Source organism: Bos grunniens, chromosome 3, assembly GCF_055505025.1.
Source record: "Bos grunniens cultivar Pamir isolate PY7600 chromosome 3, Bosgru_T2T1.0, whole genome shotgun sequence".
Classification (NCBI taxonomy): Eukaryota; Metazoa; Chordata; class Mammalia; order Artiodactyla; family Bovidae; genus Bos; species Bos grunniens.
In genome coordinates this window covers 10,955,101-10,969,094 of record NC_141167.1, presented here as the reverse complement: position 1 = coordinate 10,969,094, position 13,994 = coordinate 10,955,101, and the positions used below count along the sequence as shown (strand labels likewise).

Sequence of the window (13,994 nt, the reverse complement as noted above, 5' to 3'; positions counted from 1 at the left end):
GCCATGAAGTGAAAAAACACTTGTTCTTTGGAAGAAAAGCTATGACCAACCTAGACAGCATATTAAAAAGCAGAGACATTACTTTGCCAACAAAGGTCCATACCGTCAAAGCTATAATTTTTCCAGTAATCATGTATGGATGTATGAGCTGGACCATAAAGAAAGCTGAGTGCTGAAGAATTGATACTTTTCAAACTGTGATGTTGGAAAAGAGTCCCTTAGACAGCAAGGAGATCAAACCAGTCCATCCTAAAGGAAATCAACCCTGAATAGTCATTGAAAGGACTGATGCTAAAGCGCCAATACTTTAGCCACCTTATGCAATGAGCAATGAGCAATGAGCAATGAGCAATGAGCAATGAGCAAGGGTCTTACAGGGGGCAAGATGGCTGGATGGTATCACCAACTCAATGGACATGAGTTTGAGCAAGCTCCGGGAGATGGTGAAGGAGAGAGAAGCCTGGCGAGCTGAAGTCCATGGGGTCAGAAAGTCGAACACAACTGAGTGGCTAAACAACAAAAAATCGAATTTCATGGAATTTAATCAAAATTAAAACTTGTGCTTTTCAAAAGACACCAAATATAATGAAAACATCAGCCACAGAATACCTGAATAGATGGAGACAGATATATCCACATCTATTCCTATCTCAGTTCAGTCGCTCAGTCGTGTCTGACTCTTTGTGACCCCATGAATCACAGCACACCAGGCCTCCTTGTCCATTACCATCTCCCGGAGTTCACTCAAACTCACGTCCATCGAATCGGTGATGCCATCCAGCCACCTCATCCTCTGTCATCCCCTTCTCCTCCTGCCCCCAATTCCTCCCAGCATCAGAGTCTTTTCCAATGAGTCAACTCTTCGCATGAGCTAGCCAAAGTACTGGAGTTTCAGCTTTAGCATCACTCCTTCCAAAGAACACCCAGGGCTCATCTCCTTTAGAATGGACTGGTTGGATCTCCTTGCAGTCCAAGGGCCTCTCAAGAGTCTTCTCCAACACCACAGTTCAAAAGCATCAATTCTTCGGCGCTCAGCTTTCTTCACATTCCAAGTTTCACATCCATACATGACCACTGGAAAAACCATAGCCTTGACTAGACGGACCTTTGTTGGCAAAGTAATGTCTCTGCTTTTCAATATGCTATCTAGGTTGGTCATAACTTTTCTTCCAAGGAGTAAGCGTCTTTTAATTTCATGGCTGCAATCACCATCTGCAGTGATTTTGGAGCCCCCCAAATAAAGTCTGACACTGTTTCCACTGTTTCCCCATCTATTTCCCATGAAGTGATGGGACCATGAAGATGCCATGATCTTCGTTTTCTGAATGTTGAGCTTTAAGTCAACTTTCTCACTCTCCTCGTTCACTTTCATCAAGAGGCTTTTGAGTTCCTCTTCACTTTCTGCCATAAGGGTGGTGTCATCTGCATATCTGAGGTTATTGATATTTCTCCCAGCAATCTTAATTCCAGCTTGTGCTTCTTCCAGCCCAGCGTTTCTCATGATGTACTCTGCATAGAAGTTAAATGAGCAGGGTGACAATATACAGCCTTGACGTACTCCTTTTCCTATTTGGAACCAGTCTGTTGTTCCATGTCCAGTTCTAACTGTTGCTTCCTGACCTGCATATATGTTTCTCAAGAGGCATGTCAGGGGGTCTGGTATTCCCATCTCTTGAAGAGTTTTCTACAGTTTATTGTGATCCACACAGTCAAAGGCTTTGGCATAGTCAATAAAGCAGAAATAGATGTTTTTCTGGAACTCTCTTGCTTTTTCCATGATCCAGCAGATGTTGGCAATTTGACCTCTGGTTCCTCTGCCTTTTCTAAAACCACCTTGAACATCTGGAAGTTCACGGTTCACGTATTGCTGAAGCCTGGCCTGGAGAATTTTGGGCATTACTTTACTAGCTTGTGAGATGAGTGCAATTGTGCAGTAGTTTGAGCATTCTTTGGCATTGCCTTTCTTTGGGATTGGAATGAAAACTGACCTTTTCCAGTCCTGTGGCCACTGCTGAGTTTTCCAGATTTGCTGGCATATTGAGTGCAGCACTTTCACAGCATCATCTTTCAGGATTTGAAATAGCTCAACTAGAATTCCGTCACCTCCACTAGCTTTGTTCGTAGTGATGCTTTCTAAGGCCCGCTTGACTTCACATTCCAGGATATCTGGCTCTAGGTGAGTGATCACACCATCATGATTATCTAGGCCGTGAAGATCTTTTTTGTACAGTTCTTCTGTGTATTTTTGCCACCTCTTCTTAACCTCTTCTCCTTCTGTTAGGTCCATACCATTTCTGTCCTTTATTGAGCCCATCTTTGCATGAAATGTTCCTTTAGTATCTCTAATTTTCTTGAAGAGATCTCTAGTCTTTCCCATTCTGTTGTTTTCTTCTATTTCTTTGTATTGATCCCTGAGGAAGGCTTCTTATCTCTTCTTGCTATTCTTCGGAACTCTGCATTCAGATGCTTATATCTTTCCTTTTCTTCTTTGCTTTTCACTTCTCTTCTTTTCACAGCTATTTGTAAGGCCTCCCCAGATAGCCATTTTGCTTTTTTGCATTTCTTTACCATGGGGATGATCTTGATCCTTGTCTCCTATACAATGTCATGAACCTCTGTCCATAGTTCATCAGGCACTCTATCTATCAGATCTAGGCCCTTAAATCTATTTCTCACTTCCATTGTATAATCATAAGGGATTTGATTTAGGTCATACCTGAATGGTCTAGTGGTTTTCCCTACTTTCTTCAATGTAAGTCTGAATTTGGCAATAAGGAGTTCATGATCTGAGACACAGTCAGCCCCCTGTTTTTGCTGACTGTATAGAGCTTCTCCATCTTTGGCCGCAAAGAATATAATCAATCTGATTTCGGTGTTGACCATCTGGGGATGTCCATGTGTAGAGTCTTCTCTTGTGTTACTGGAAGAGGGTGTTTGCTATGACCAGTGTGTTCTCTTGGCAAAACTCTATCAGCCTTTGCCCTGCTTCATTCTGTACTCTAAGGCCAAAGTTGCCTGTTACTCCAGGTGTTTGTTGACTTCCTACTTTTGCATTCCAGTCCCCTATAATGAAAAGGACATCTTTTTTGGGTGTTAGTTCTAAAAGGTCTTGTAGGTCTTCATAGAACCGTTCAACTTCAGCTTCTTCAGCGTTACTGGTTGGGGCATAGACTTGGCTTACTGTGATATTGAATGGTTTGCCTTGGAAACGAACAGAGATCATCATTCTGTCGTTTTTGAGACTGCATCCAAGTACTGCATTTCGGACTCTTTTGTTGACCATGATGGCTACTCCATTTCTTCTGAGGGATTCCTGCCCGCAGTAGTAGATATAATGGTCATCTGAGTTAAATTCACCCATTCCAGTCCATTTTAGTTGGCTGATTCCTAGAATGTCAATGTTCACTCTTGCCATCTCCTGTTTGCGCACTTCCAATTTGCCTTGATTCATGGACCTAACATTCCAGGTTCCTATGCAATATTGCTCTTTACAGCATCGGACCTTGTTTCTATCACCAGTCACATCCACAACTGGGTATTGTTTTTGCTTTGGCTCCATCCCTTCATTCTTTCTGGAGTTATTTCTCCACTGATCTCCAGTAGCATATTGGGCACCTACCAACCTGGGGAGTTCCTCTTTCAGTATCCTATCATTTTGCCTTTTCATACTGTTCATGGGGTTCTCAAGGCAAGAATACTGAAGTGGTTTGCCATTCCCTTCTCCAGTGGACCACATTCTGTCAGACCTCTCCACCATGACCTGCCCGTTGGGTTGCCCCACAGGGCATGGCTTAGTTAGGGCAGGGCACGTCCAAGGAGCGGTGGCTGCGCGGGTGCAGGAGGGCCTAGAGGAGCTACTCCACGTTCAAGGTCAGGAGGGGTAGCAGTGAGGAGATACCCCTCATCCAAGGTAAGGAGCAGCGGCTGCACTTTGCTGGAGCAGCCGTGAAGAGATACCCCACGTCCAAGGTCAAAGAAACCCAAATAAGATGGTAGGTGTTGCAAGAGGACATCAGAGGGCAGACACACTGAAACCATAATCACAGAAAACTAGTCAATCTAATCACACGGACCACAGCTTTGTCTAACTCAATGAAACTATTTCTATCTAATCATCTACAAAATAAAAGATTCATATCCAGAATATGTAAAAAACCCTTATAATAATATAATAGAAAAAACAAACCAACAATTCAAAAAATGGGCAAAGACTCGGGACACTTTACAAAGGAAACATTTTAAGAAAGGCTAATACACACACTGAAAAAATGTTTGAAATCATTAGTCTGCAGGGAAATGTAAATTAAAACCATAAACAGTTGCCACTATCCATCCTTCAGTTCAGTTGTTCAATCGTGTCCAACTCTTTGCGACCCCATGAGTGCAGCATGCCAGGCTTCCCTGTCCATCACCAACTCCAGGAGCCTGCTCAAACTCGAGCTCGGGATGCCATCCAACCATCTCATCCTCTGTTGTCCCCTTCTCCTCCCGCCTTCAATCTTTCCCAGCATCAGGGTCTTTTTCAGTCAGTCAGTTCTTCACATCAGGTGGCCAAAGTAGTGGAGCTTCAACTTCTATATCAGTCCTTCCAATGAATATTTAGGACACATTTCCTTTAGGACTGACTCATTTGATTTCCTTGCAGTCCAATGGACTCTCAACAATCTCTTCCAACACTACAGTTCAAAAGTATCAATTCTTCAGCACTCAGCTTTCTTTATAGTCCAACTCTCACATCCATACACGACTACTGGAAAAACCATAGATTTTGACTAGACAGACCTTTGTCAGCAAAGTATCCATCCTTTCCCTTACTTTTTAGAAAGAGTTTATTGATGGGAACCAGCTTTTTTATGTCTTTTTGAATTTGTTATACAATATTTTTTATGTGGAAAATATTTTTTATGTGGTTAATATTTTGGTTTTTGGGCCCCTAGGCATGTGGGATCCTAGCACCCTGAGCAGCGATTGAACCTGCACTGCCTGCATTGAAAGGCAGAGTTTTAATCACTGGACTGCCAGGGAAGTCCCTCCTTCCCACTTTTAAAATAATTATAACCTAAAAGGAAAAGACCAGTTAAGTGAAATGAACAAACTACTTGAAAACATAACAAACCTGACACAAGAGTAAATATATAAATAATCCTGTATTTATTGAAAATTTTGAATTCATAACTTAAAACCTCACAGCACAGAGTAGGAAATGGCAACCCACTCCAGTATTCTTGCCTGGAAAATTCGACGGACAGGTGAGCCTGGTGGGCTACAGTCCATGAGGTCGCAAAGGTCAGACACAACTGAGTGACTTTCACTTTCAAAAGAAAGAATGAGAAAGAAAAAAAAATCACTAACTAACAGTCACATATTTGGTTCTGAAGGACAACTGTTATTTGATACTGTTTTGATTTCTGGAGATCAGATTTTTTAGTACTCATGCATAGGTTTTCTTCTTTCCTTTAGTATTAAAGGACAAAGTTGAAAGAGTATTCTATATACCTAGGAAAATTAAAGTGCATACCAAATGCATATTCAATCTCATAAGGACTGATTTATTAGTTCTTGCACACCCTTGTGAAAAGTGCATGATGCGCCAGGTCCCTTGGAGGCACATTCATTCTCACAGAAAAGAGTAGCACTTCAGGGTCAGGAACTGAGGTTTCATGGCGAGAAGTTCTACAACAGACATCAAAAATATTTTGGAAAACAATTATGCTCAAAATTTTAAAATAAATGGGAAATGTATGCCTTTAAAACCAAAAACCTCATACCAAGAAATCTGTAAGCCAAGGTGGTTTTCCTATGAATTCTATAAAACATTTAATGAAGATATAACTCTAGCTGTACACAAAGTCTGTCAGAAAAAATCCTTAATGAAATATTAGCAAATTGAGTTCAGTAATATATAAATATTCTTCGGCCATTCCTTGTAAAATGGGGAGTTTTTAATGTAATAAAGCCTTAGCAAATGTGACTGAAACCAACAATAATTATCCCTAAGTGATAAAATATGAGAACTATTACACTTAACAAAAATAAGATATTTAAGAATAAATGATAGAAGAAAAACACAATACAGTTACTTGAAAGCAACTCTAAAAATTAAGTAAATGGCATAAATCAAAATCTGTATTAAAATCTAGTTTGTTTCTGAACAGAAAAATATAGTAAAATACTGATTCTCCAAAAAAATAACATATAAATGTATGTATTTTCAATCAGAATTCCAAAAGACTATTTTCAGATATTCAATAAATCATATTAAAATTTAGTGGGTGAAGAGCCTAAAGAAAAGCTTTAACAGATTAAAACTAAGACACTGGCTTGACAGAGCAGAGCAAAGCCAATACCTCAAATCCAAAAAGTATACAGTATTAACATATTTTTATAATAATACATACTATTAATGAAATCACTGAAGATAATATAGCAATAAATATATGTTTATGATAAATATTACTATGTAAATGTTAACAGAATGTAAAAGAAATTCAGAAAAAGATTCCCACATATATATGACTTAAATACATCTCAGTAGTGCCAATTGAGTTCACTGATGAATATCAACTATTTAGATGAAAAGATAAGTTATTTAATATATGTTACCACAAGTAATTACTCATCTGAAAAAACTGTACCCCAATCTTATCCTGCATACAAAAATAAATATCAAATTAAGTAAGATTTAAATGCTAAAATATAAAATAAAAAGCTTACAAGATAATCTTTATAGATTATAAAATTTTATTGAAAGGCAATAAAGAATTAAATAAATAAAAAGACACACAAAGTTCACAGTCAGTCAATATCATAAACATGCCAATTGTCTGTTGATCGACAGACTCAAAAAACAGTCCATCAAAATTCTGCTCTTACAATTTTGTTTTGTTAGCTACTTGGTAAAGTATTTCTAAAATTAACAGTAACAAGAATAGGTGATACATTCCTGAAGAAAAATTTTCAAGGATATGTGAACTATCAGGTTATCAAACAAGACTTATTGCAAAGCTAAATTAATTAAAAGAACATGGCACAGAAATAAACAAAAATTCCACTGGACAATGTGGGGGAAAGCCCATAGGTATACACTACAGAATAGCTTTTCAAGTAACTGTGTGAAGAAAACAGTATTTGATGATTGGTAATGAGATAATTTGTTAGTATTATGGCAAGAAATAAATTAATTCCCTAACCCAAACCATAAAACAGTTGAAACACTTAACTCTATAAGAATTCAAAGAGCTATGTGTTAAAGGTAAAACCAATGAACATTTTAGGAAACAACATGAAATATCCTTCTGATGTCAGCCTAGAAAAGGTTTATCTAAATAAAATTTTTAAAAAATCAAATCATAAAAGACTCTAATATTTATTATCATTCAAATATATTAAAATTAATTTCAGCTTATGTAAAGACTTATTAGGTCAAGTCATGAGTTAGGAAAATTCTTTTTTAATATTTATAACTGACATGTTTCTTCTTTAGGATACTTAGAGAACTCCTACAATGCAGTTAAGAAAAGGTCAGCAGTGCAACAGCAAATGGGCAACAGATTTTGCAGTAGAGGAACCAGAAAGAGCCAAAAACATGAAAAAATATTCAACTAAATTATTAATCAGTTAAATATAAATATTTTAAAAATGAATTCCATGTTATACCTGCTATGCTATGCTATGCTATGCTAAGTCACTTCAGTCATGTCCGACTCTGTGCGACCCCATAGACGGCAGCCCACCAGGCTCCCCCGTCCCTGGGATTCTCCAGGCAAGAACACTGGAGTGGGCTGCCATTTCCTTCTACTATAATTACAAAATATTTAAGTCTAGTAATAAGTGTTGCCCAGATGCATAGTGACCAAAACTCTAAATAATGGTAGAAATATAAACAAATGAAAACAGTAAATTTTGCAGTTCTAGTAAGTTGAGAATGTACACATCCAATGCCTGAGCAATCACCTTCCATATGCACTCTAGAGCAGGGGTATGTAAATTATGTCTGAATGCTAAATCCAAAAGCCACCTGTGTCCTATCTACATAACCCATGAGCTAAGAATGATTTTCACATTTTTAAACAGTTAAAAAACAAAAAAGACACATGAAAATAATGTTAAATTCAAAATTCAGTGCCAATAAAGTTTCACTGGAAACAAACACTAATCTCTTCATGTATTGTCTATGGTTGCTTTCATGCCGAAAAGACAGAGGTGAATATGCTGCAACAGAGATGGCAAAATATCTAAAATATTAACTATCTGGTCTTTTAGAGAAACAGTTAGTCAATTCCTATCCTAAACCAAAAGATTCTAAGTTTGTTTTTTGACAGAGACTCACCATAATAGATTTTACATGAATTCCACACATGATACTTTCTTAAATGAATCAAAAGACATACAAGGATGTTCATAGAGGAAAGACTGGCAATGGAAAAACTAGAAATATCAAGCAGTCTATAAACAGTAAAGCAGATTTTGAAATTGTGATATATTTTAAACAGAAGACCTAAAAGTATAAAACTCCTAAAAGAAAACACAGGGAAAAACTTTCATTACATTGGAAGAGGCAATATATTTTTGTATATGACACCAAAAGCACAGGCAGCAAAAGCAAAAATAAACAAATGGGACAAACAATTTTTAAAACTTCTGCACATCCAAAGAAACTATCAACAGAGTAAAAGGGCATCACATGGAATGGAATAAAGTATTTGCAAATCATACATCTGATAAGGAATAATACCCAGAATACATAAAGAACTCATAAATCAACAGTAAGAATAAAAAATCAAAAATGATCATAGGACTTGAAAAACACATTTCTGCCAGAACACAAATGGCCAACAAGCATATCAAAAGGTGGTATTTGCAGCATTACTCACATAGACCAAGAGGCAGAAGCAACCCAAATGCCCATCAATAAAACAGATAAACAAAATGTGGTATTAGCCATACAACAGAGTATTACTCATTCTTAAAAAAGAAGAAAACCAAAAAAAAAAAAAAAAAAGAAGAAGAAAACCCTAATACATGTTACAACACGTAAAAACCTTAAGACGGGAGGGTATTTTTGTTCCATGGGTATAGAAATTTCAGTTTTGCAAGACAAAATAGTTTCAGAGATTTGTTGCACAAAAATGTGAATGTACTTAATATTACGAAACTGTACACTTAAAAATGATTAAGATGGTAAATTCTGCATTATGTGTTTTTTACCACAATTAAACTGATAAGAACAGATACTACACTTGATCTTAGCCAAAAGGCCGAGAAGCGATTTTTACCACAATTAAAAATGAATAAACAGAAATTTATTAGGGTGGGCGTTAATAATGAATTACACATCAGTGATGAATGAATGAGAGCTAAACAATGAATACAGACAAATACCAAGTATAATGAAAAAAACAAAGTGGTAACATATAGAATGATTCAAAAATAATACAAAATTCATAAATAAGCAAAACCAAACAATATACTGATCAATAATGAAAATGTGGTTAAAAACTATAAAGACAGGCAAAGAAAAATGGCAATAAATACATATTTATCAATAACAATTATAAATGTCAATGGAGTAAAAGCTGCAATCACAAGACACATGATAGCTGATTGGATAACAAGAATGTACAATCATATTGCCTATAAGAGACCCACTTTAGGGCAAAAGACATGAACAGACTGAAAGTGAGGGAATGGAAACTGCATTTCATGTAAATGGAAATGACAACAAAGTGATAGCAACATTAAAAAAAAAAGATTTTAAAACAAACATCGTAAAGGCAGACAAAGAAGGACACTATATAATAACAAAAGGATCATTAATACAGAGCACCTAAACACATAAAACAGTGTACAAACAGACATAAAAAAGAAACTGAGGGGAACATAACAACAGTAGGGGATTTCAAAACCCCACTGACATCAACGGACAGACTGTCCAAACTGAAAACCAATAAGGCAACAGAAACTCTAAACGATAAAATTCAACACCCATTCATTAAAAACTTACCAAAACAAGTACAAAGGGAACGTATTTCAACATAATAAAAGCTATTTATGACAAACCCACAGTCAATGTAACACCCCACAGTGAAAGCCTAAAAGCCTTCCTGCTAAATTCTCCAACAGTACAAGCATGTCCACCCTCATCACTTCTCTTCAACACAGTACTGGAAATCTTAGCCACAGCAAAGACAAGAACAAGAAGACATATCCAAATTGGAAGGGAAGAAGTAAAACTGTCACTGTATGCAGATGATACAATATTCATACAAAAAACCCTAAAGACTCCACACAAAACAATTAGAATAAATGAATTCAGCAAGATAATAGGACACAGTTCAATATATAGAAATCTGTTGCATTTCTTTACACTAACAATGAAGTCACAAACAGAAAGTTTAAAAATAATCTCATTTAAAATTGTTTAAACCAAAAAAAAAAGGAATAAACCTAACCAAGCAGGTAAACGACATATGCTGAAAACTATAAAATATTGACATCAGATTTGAAGAATTAATATTGCTAAAATGGCCACACTATACACCACAATCTATTGATTTAATGCAATCCCTATCAAATTATCCATGACATTTTCCACAAACGATCCTAAAAGAAAAAATGATCCTAAAATTTACACAGAATCACAAAGACCGACAATTGCCAAAGCAGTTCAGAGGAAGAAGAACAAAGGTAGAGGAACAACATCCCAGACTTCAGACAATACTGCAAACCTACAGCAATCAAAACATGAAGGTTTTGGCACAAAAACAGATATATGGATCAACAGAACAAAACAGAGAGGCCAGAAATACGACCACATTCCTACAGTCAATTAATCCTCAACAAAGGGGCAATATACAATGGAGAAAAGACAGTCTTTCTAGTAAGTGGTGTTCGGCAAGTTGGACAGTGTCATATAAATCACTAAAGTTAGACCACTCCCGAACACCAGACATCAAAATGGATGCAAAATGACTTAAAAACTTAAAGATAACACATGAAACGTTAAATTCCTAGAGGAGAACATAAGCAAACCATTCTCAGACATAAAATTTTCTTAGATCAGTCTCTCAAGGTAAAAGAAGTAAAAGCAAGAATAAATGGAACCTAACCAAACTTAAAAAGCTTTTGCACAGCAAAGGAAAACCATTAAAAAAAAAAAAAAAAAGACAACCTACCTACAGAATGGAAGAAAATATTTGCTAACAATGTGACTGGCAAAGGCTTAATTTCCAAAATAAGCAAACACATCATACAACTCAGTATCAAAAAAACAATTCACTCCAAAAAATGGGCATAAGACCTAAATAGACATTTCTCTAAAGACATACAGATGGCCAACAGGCACATGAAAAGATGCTCTGCATAGCTAATTACTAGAAAAATGCAAATCAAAACTACAATGACCTCACACTGGTCAGAATGGCCATCGTCAACAAGTTCACAAATAATAAATGCTGGAGAGAGTGTACAGGAAAAGGAAGCCTCCTACACTGTTAGTGGGAATGTAAACTGAGACAGTCACCACAGAAAACAATCTGAAGTTTTCTTAAAAAACTAAAAAGTTACTATATGATCCAGCAATTCCATTCCTGGACACATATCCAGGAAAGAGGAAACAAATTTGAAAAGATACATGCACACCAATGTTCACAGCAGCATTATTTACAACAGCTAAGACATAGAAGCAAATTAAATGTCCATCAACAGATGAAAGGATAAATGTGATACACAACACACTTCCAGATTCTCCCTACTGAGTTTCCAAATCTTCCTAGCCAAGAACCAAGATATTGCAGAACAAAAACAAGACATCTCACGTGTATCGTTTCGGAATATCTGAGCCACAGATCGACAAGCATAATAAAACTGTCGTTTTAAACCACTATGGTGATCTGTTAAGCAGCACATTATCAGTAATAAGAATGCAAATTCAAACTATGCTTTATCTTAAATAATTTAGACAGCAGGCTCTAGAAAACTATTAACTGATTTAAGAAATGACACTAGTGTTAACAAAGTCAAATTTCTAAAATATGCATGTTAGGTACTTAAAATTCTTTCACAAAATAACTGTGAGAAAAGAAGTATTTTCTAAATTAATATTACTTAACATGAAGTTTTGGAGAAGGCAATGGCACCCCACTCCAGTACTCTTGCCTGGAAAATCCCAAGGACGGAGGAGCCTGGTGGGCTGCCATCTACGGGGTTGCACAGAGTCGGACACAACTGAAGTGACTTAGCAGCAGCAGCAGCAACATGAAGTTTAAAGATGTATATATTTAAATTAACAATAGTTGAATTAACATGGATCAACAGACACCTGATTTTCATCTATATGTCTAAGACAACATGCACTGTAGAAATTAAAAACTTAAGTGTTGTGATCTTTTCATTGGAAAATGGATGAGAACCCTGTATTTGAATCATCTTATATTTAAAAATTTGTCTTATACTTTCAACTCTACCAATCTTTTATACTAGTTATCAACATAAACTAAAATTCATATGCAACTCATGTCTTCCTTTCAGTCTCTAAGTTTTCCTGTCACCACTCAGTTTTAAAGATAACAATCTTAAAATAAAAGTGTAACTTGTTTTCAAATACATATTCCTTTTAGCAACATAGAAATAAAGAAAAAATTAGTTTAAAAACTTAATACAATGCTTAATTCAAAAAAAACTATGTTTTTATTTAATAAACTAGAAAATTATTAAGAATGGTGAGGTGTTTTAAGTTAAAGTCATCTCAGTTTTATTCCCATGTTTTTATCTTTAAAGACAACTCTAGGTTTTGATTTCAACATTTTCATAAAGAAGATATTCCTTCAAATGCTGGAAGGACAAAAACAATACTCAGCAATAGGCCATATAAACAGAAATTTTTAAGTAGCTCTGAGGTTAAAAAAAAAAACAACACTGCTCAACTTATTAGTTCTTTTAAAAACTGAACTGCACTGATAAGACAGATGTTTTATAATTCAAACACAAACTGATGTTGACACTCTGTGTGCTCAGTTGCTTCAGCTGTGCCTGACTCTCTGCAACTCTATGGGCTGCAGCCTGTCAGGATCCTTTGTTCATGGCAATTCTCCATGCAATAACACTGGAGTGGGTCGCCACACCCTACTCCAGGGGAATCTTCCGAACCCAGGGATTGAACCCACGTCTCGAACCCACGTCTCCTGTGTCTCCTGAATTTCAAGCGGATTCTTTACTGCTGATAGACGGTACCAAAAACTCGTCATGGTTAACACTCATTAAAATATCTCTAAATTACTTTACAAAATATTCTTTTATTTCTACCGAATAACAATTACTATTCAAGACCTGTGATTCCAGTGAACCAGGGGGCAGTTCAGAACTAGGTAACAAGAGATTTAAGAGGAGCTTAGAGGAGCTTGGGAGTTAAGATAAACCTGCATTCAAATCCTGGTTGTACCACTTTAAATGATGTCTCTAAGCCTTAGTTTCCTCCTTAGTAACACAGAAACAGCTGTAATATCTTCATCCAGAGGGTTGTTATGGCAGAGATTACACACCTGGTAACAATTCCCTTTCTCTTCATTAAGAGATCCTTAATTTTACTGCTGGACCAACAGGCACAGCTAAAGGACAATCCTAGTTTTCTTCAAAATCAGGATGGCTAATGAAATGGAAACCAATATATATATGTAGAGTTTCTAGGAAAGTTCTTTAAGAGGCTGATTCCATTGAGAAGTATGCCTTTTTGCCTTCCTCCCTAACCCATCACAAGCTGAAGACACAGCAGGAATCTCAGAACATCAGAGAATGGAAGCCAAACACTAAGGAAGTGATAAAGAAAACCAGAATACCCTGTATTCCTGATAACCAGAGCATTTTTTCATCTAGGCTTTTTTCACATAGAAAATAAGTTTTTCCCAGGTTCGATACACGATACTGGATGCTTGGGGCTAGAGCACTGGGACGACCCAGAGGGATGGTATGGGGAGGGAGGAGGGAGGAGGGTTCAGGAT

General features: G+C 36.6%; 1 protein-coding gene and 1 pseudogene across 15 annotated transcripts in view; both read right to left on the bottom strand.

The window, feature by feature from the left end:
• Positions 1 to 13,994, bottom strand: part of ZMYM4 (zinc finger MYM-type containing 4) — a 165,852-nt gene that overhangs the window by 99,822 nt on the left and 52,036 nt on the right. The gene's annotated exons all lie outside the window — the stretch shown is intronic.
• LOC147374974 (U2 spliceosomal RNA) lies at positions 9,110 to 9,269 on the bottom strand (annotated as a pseudogene).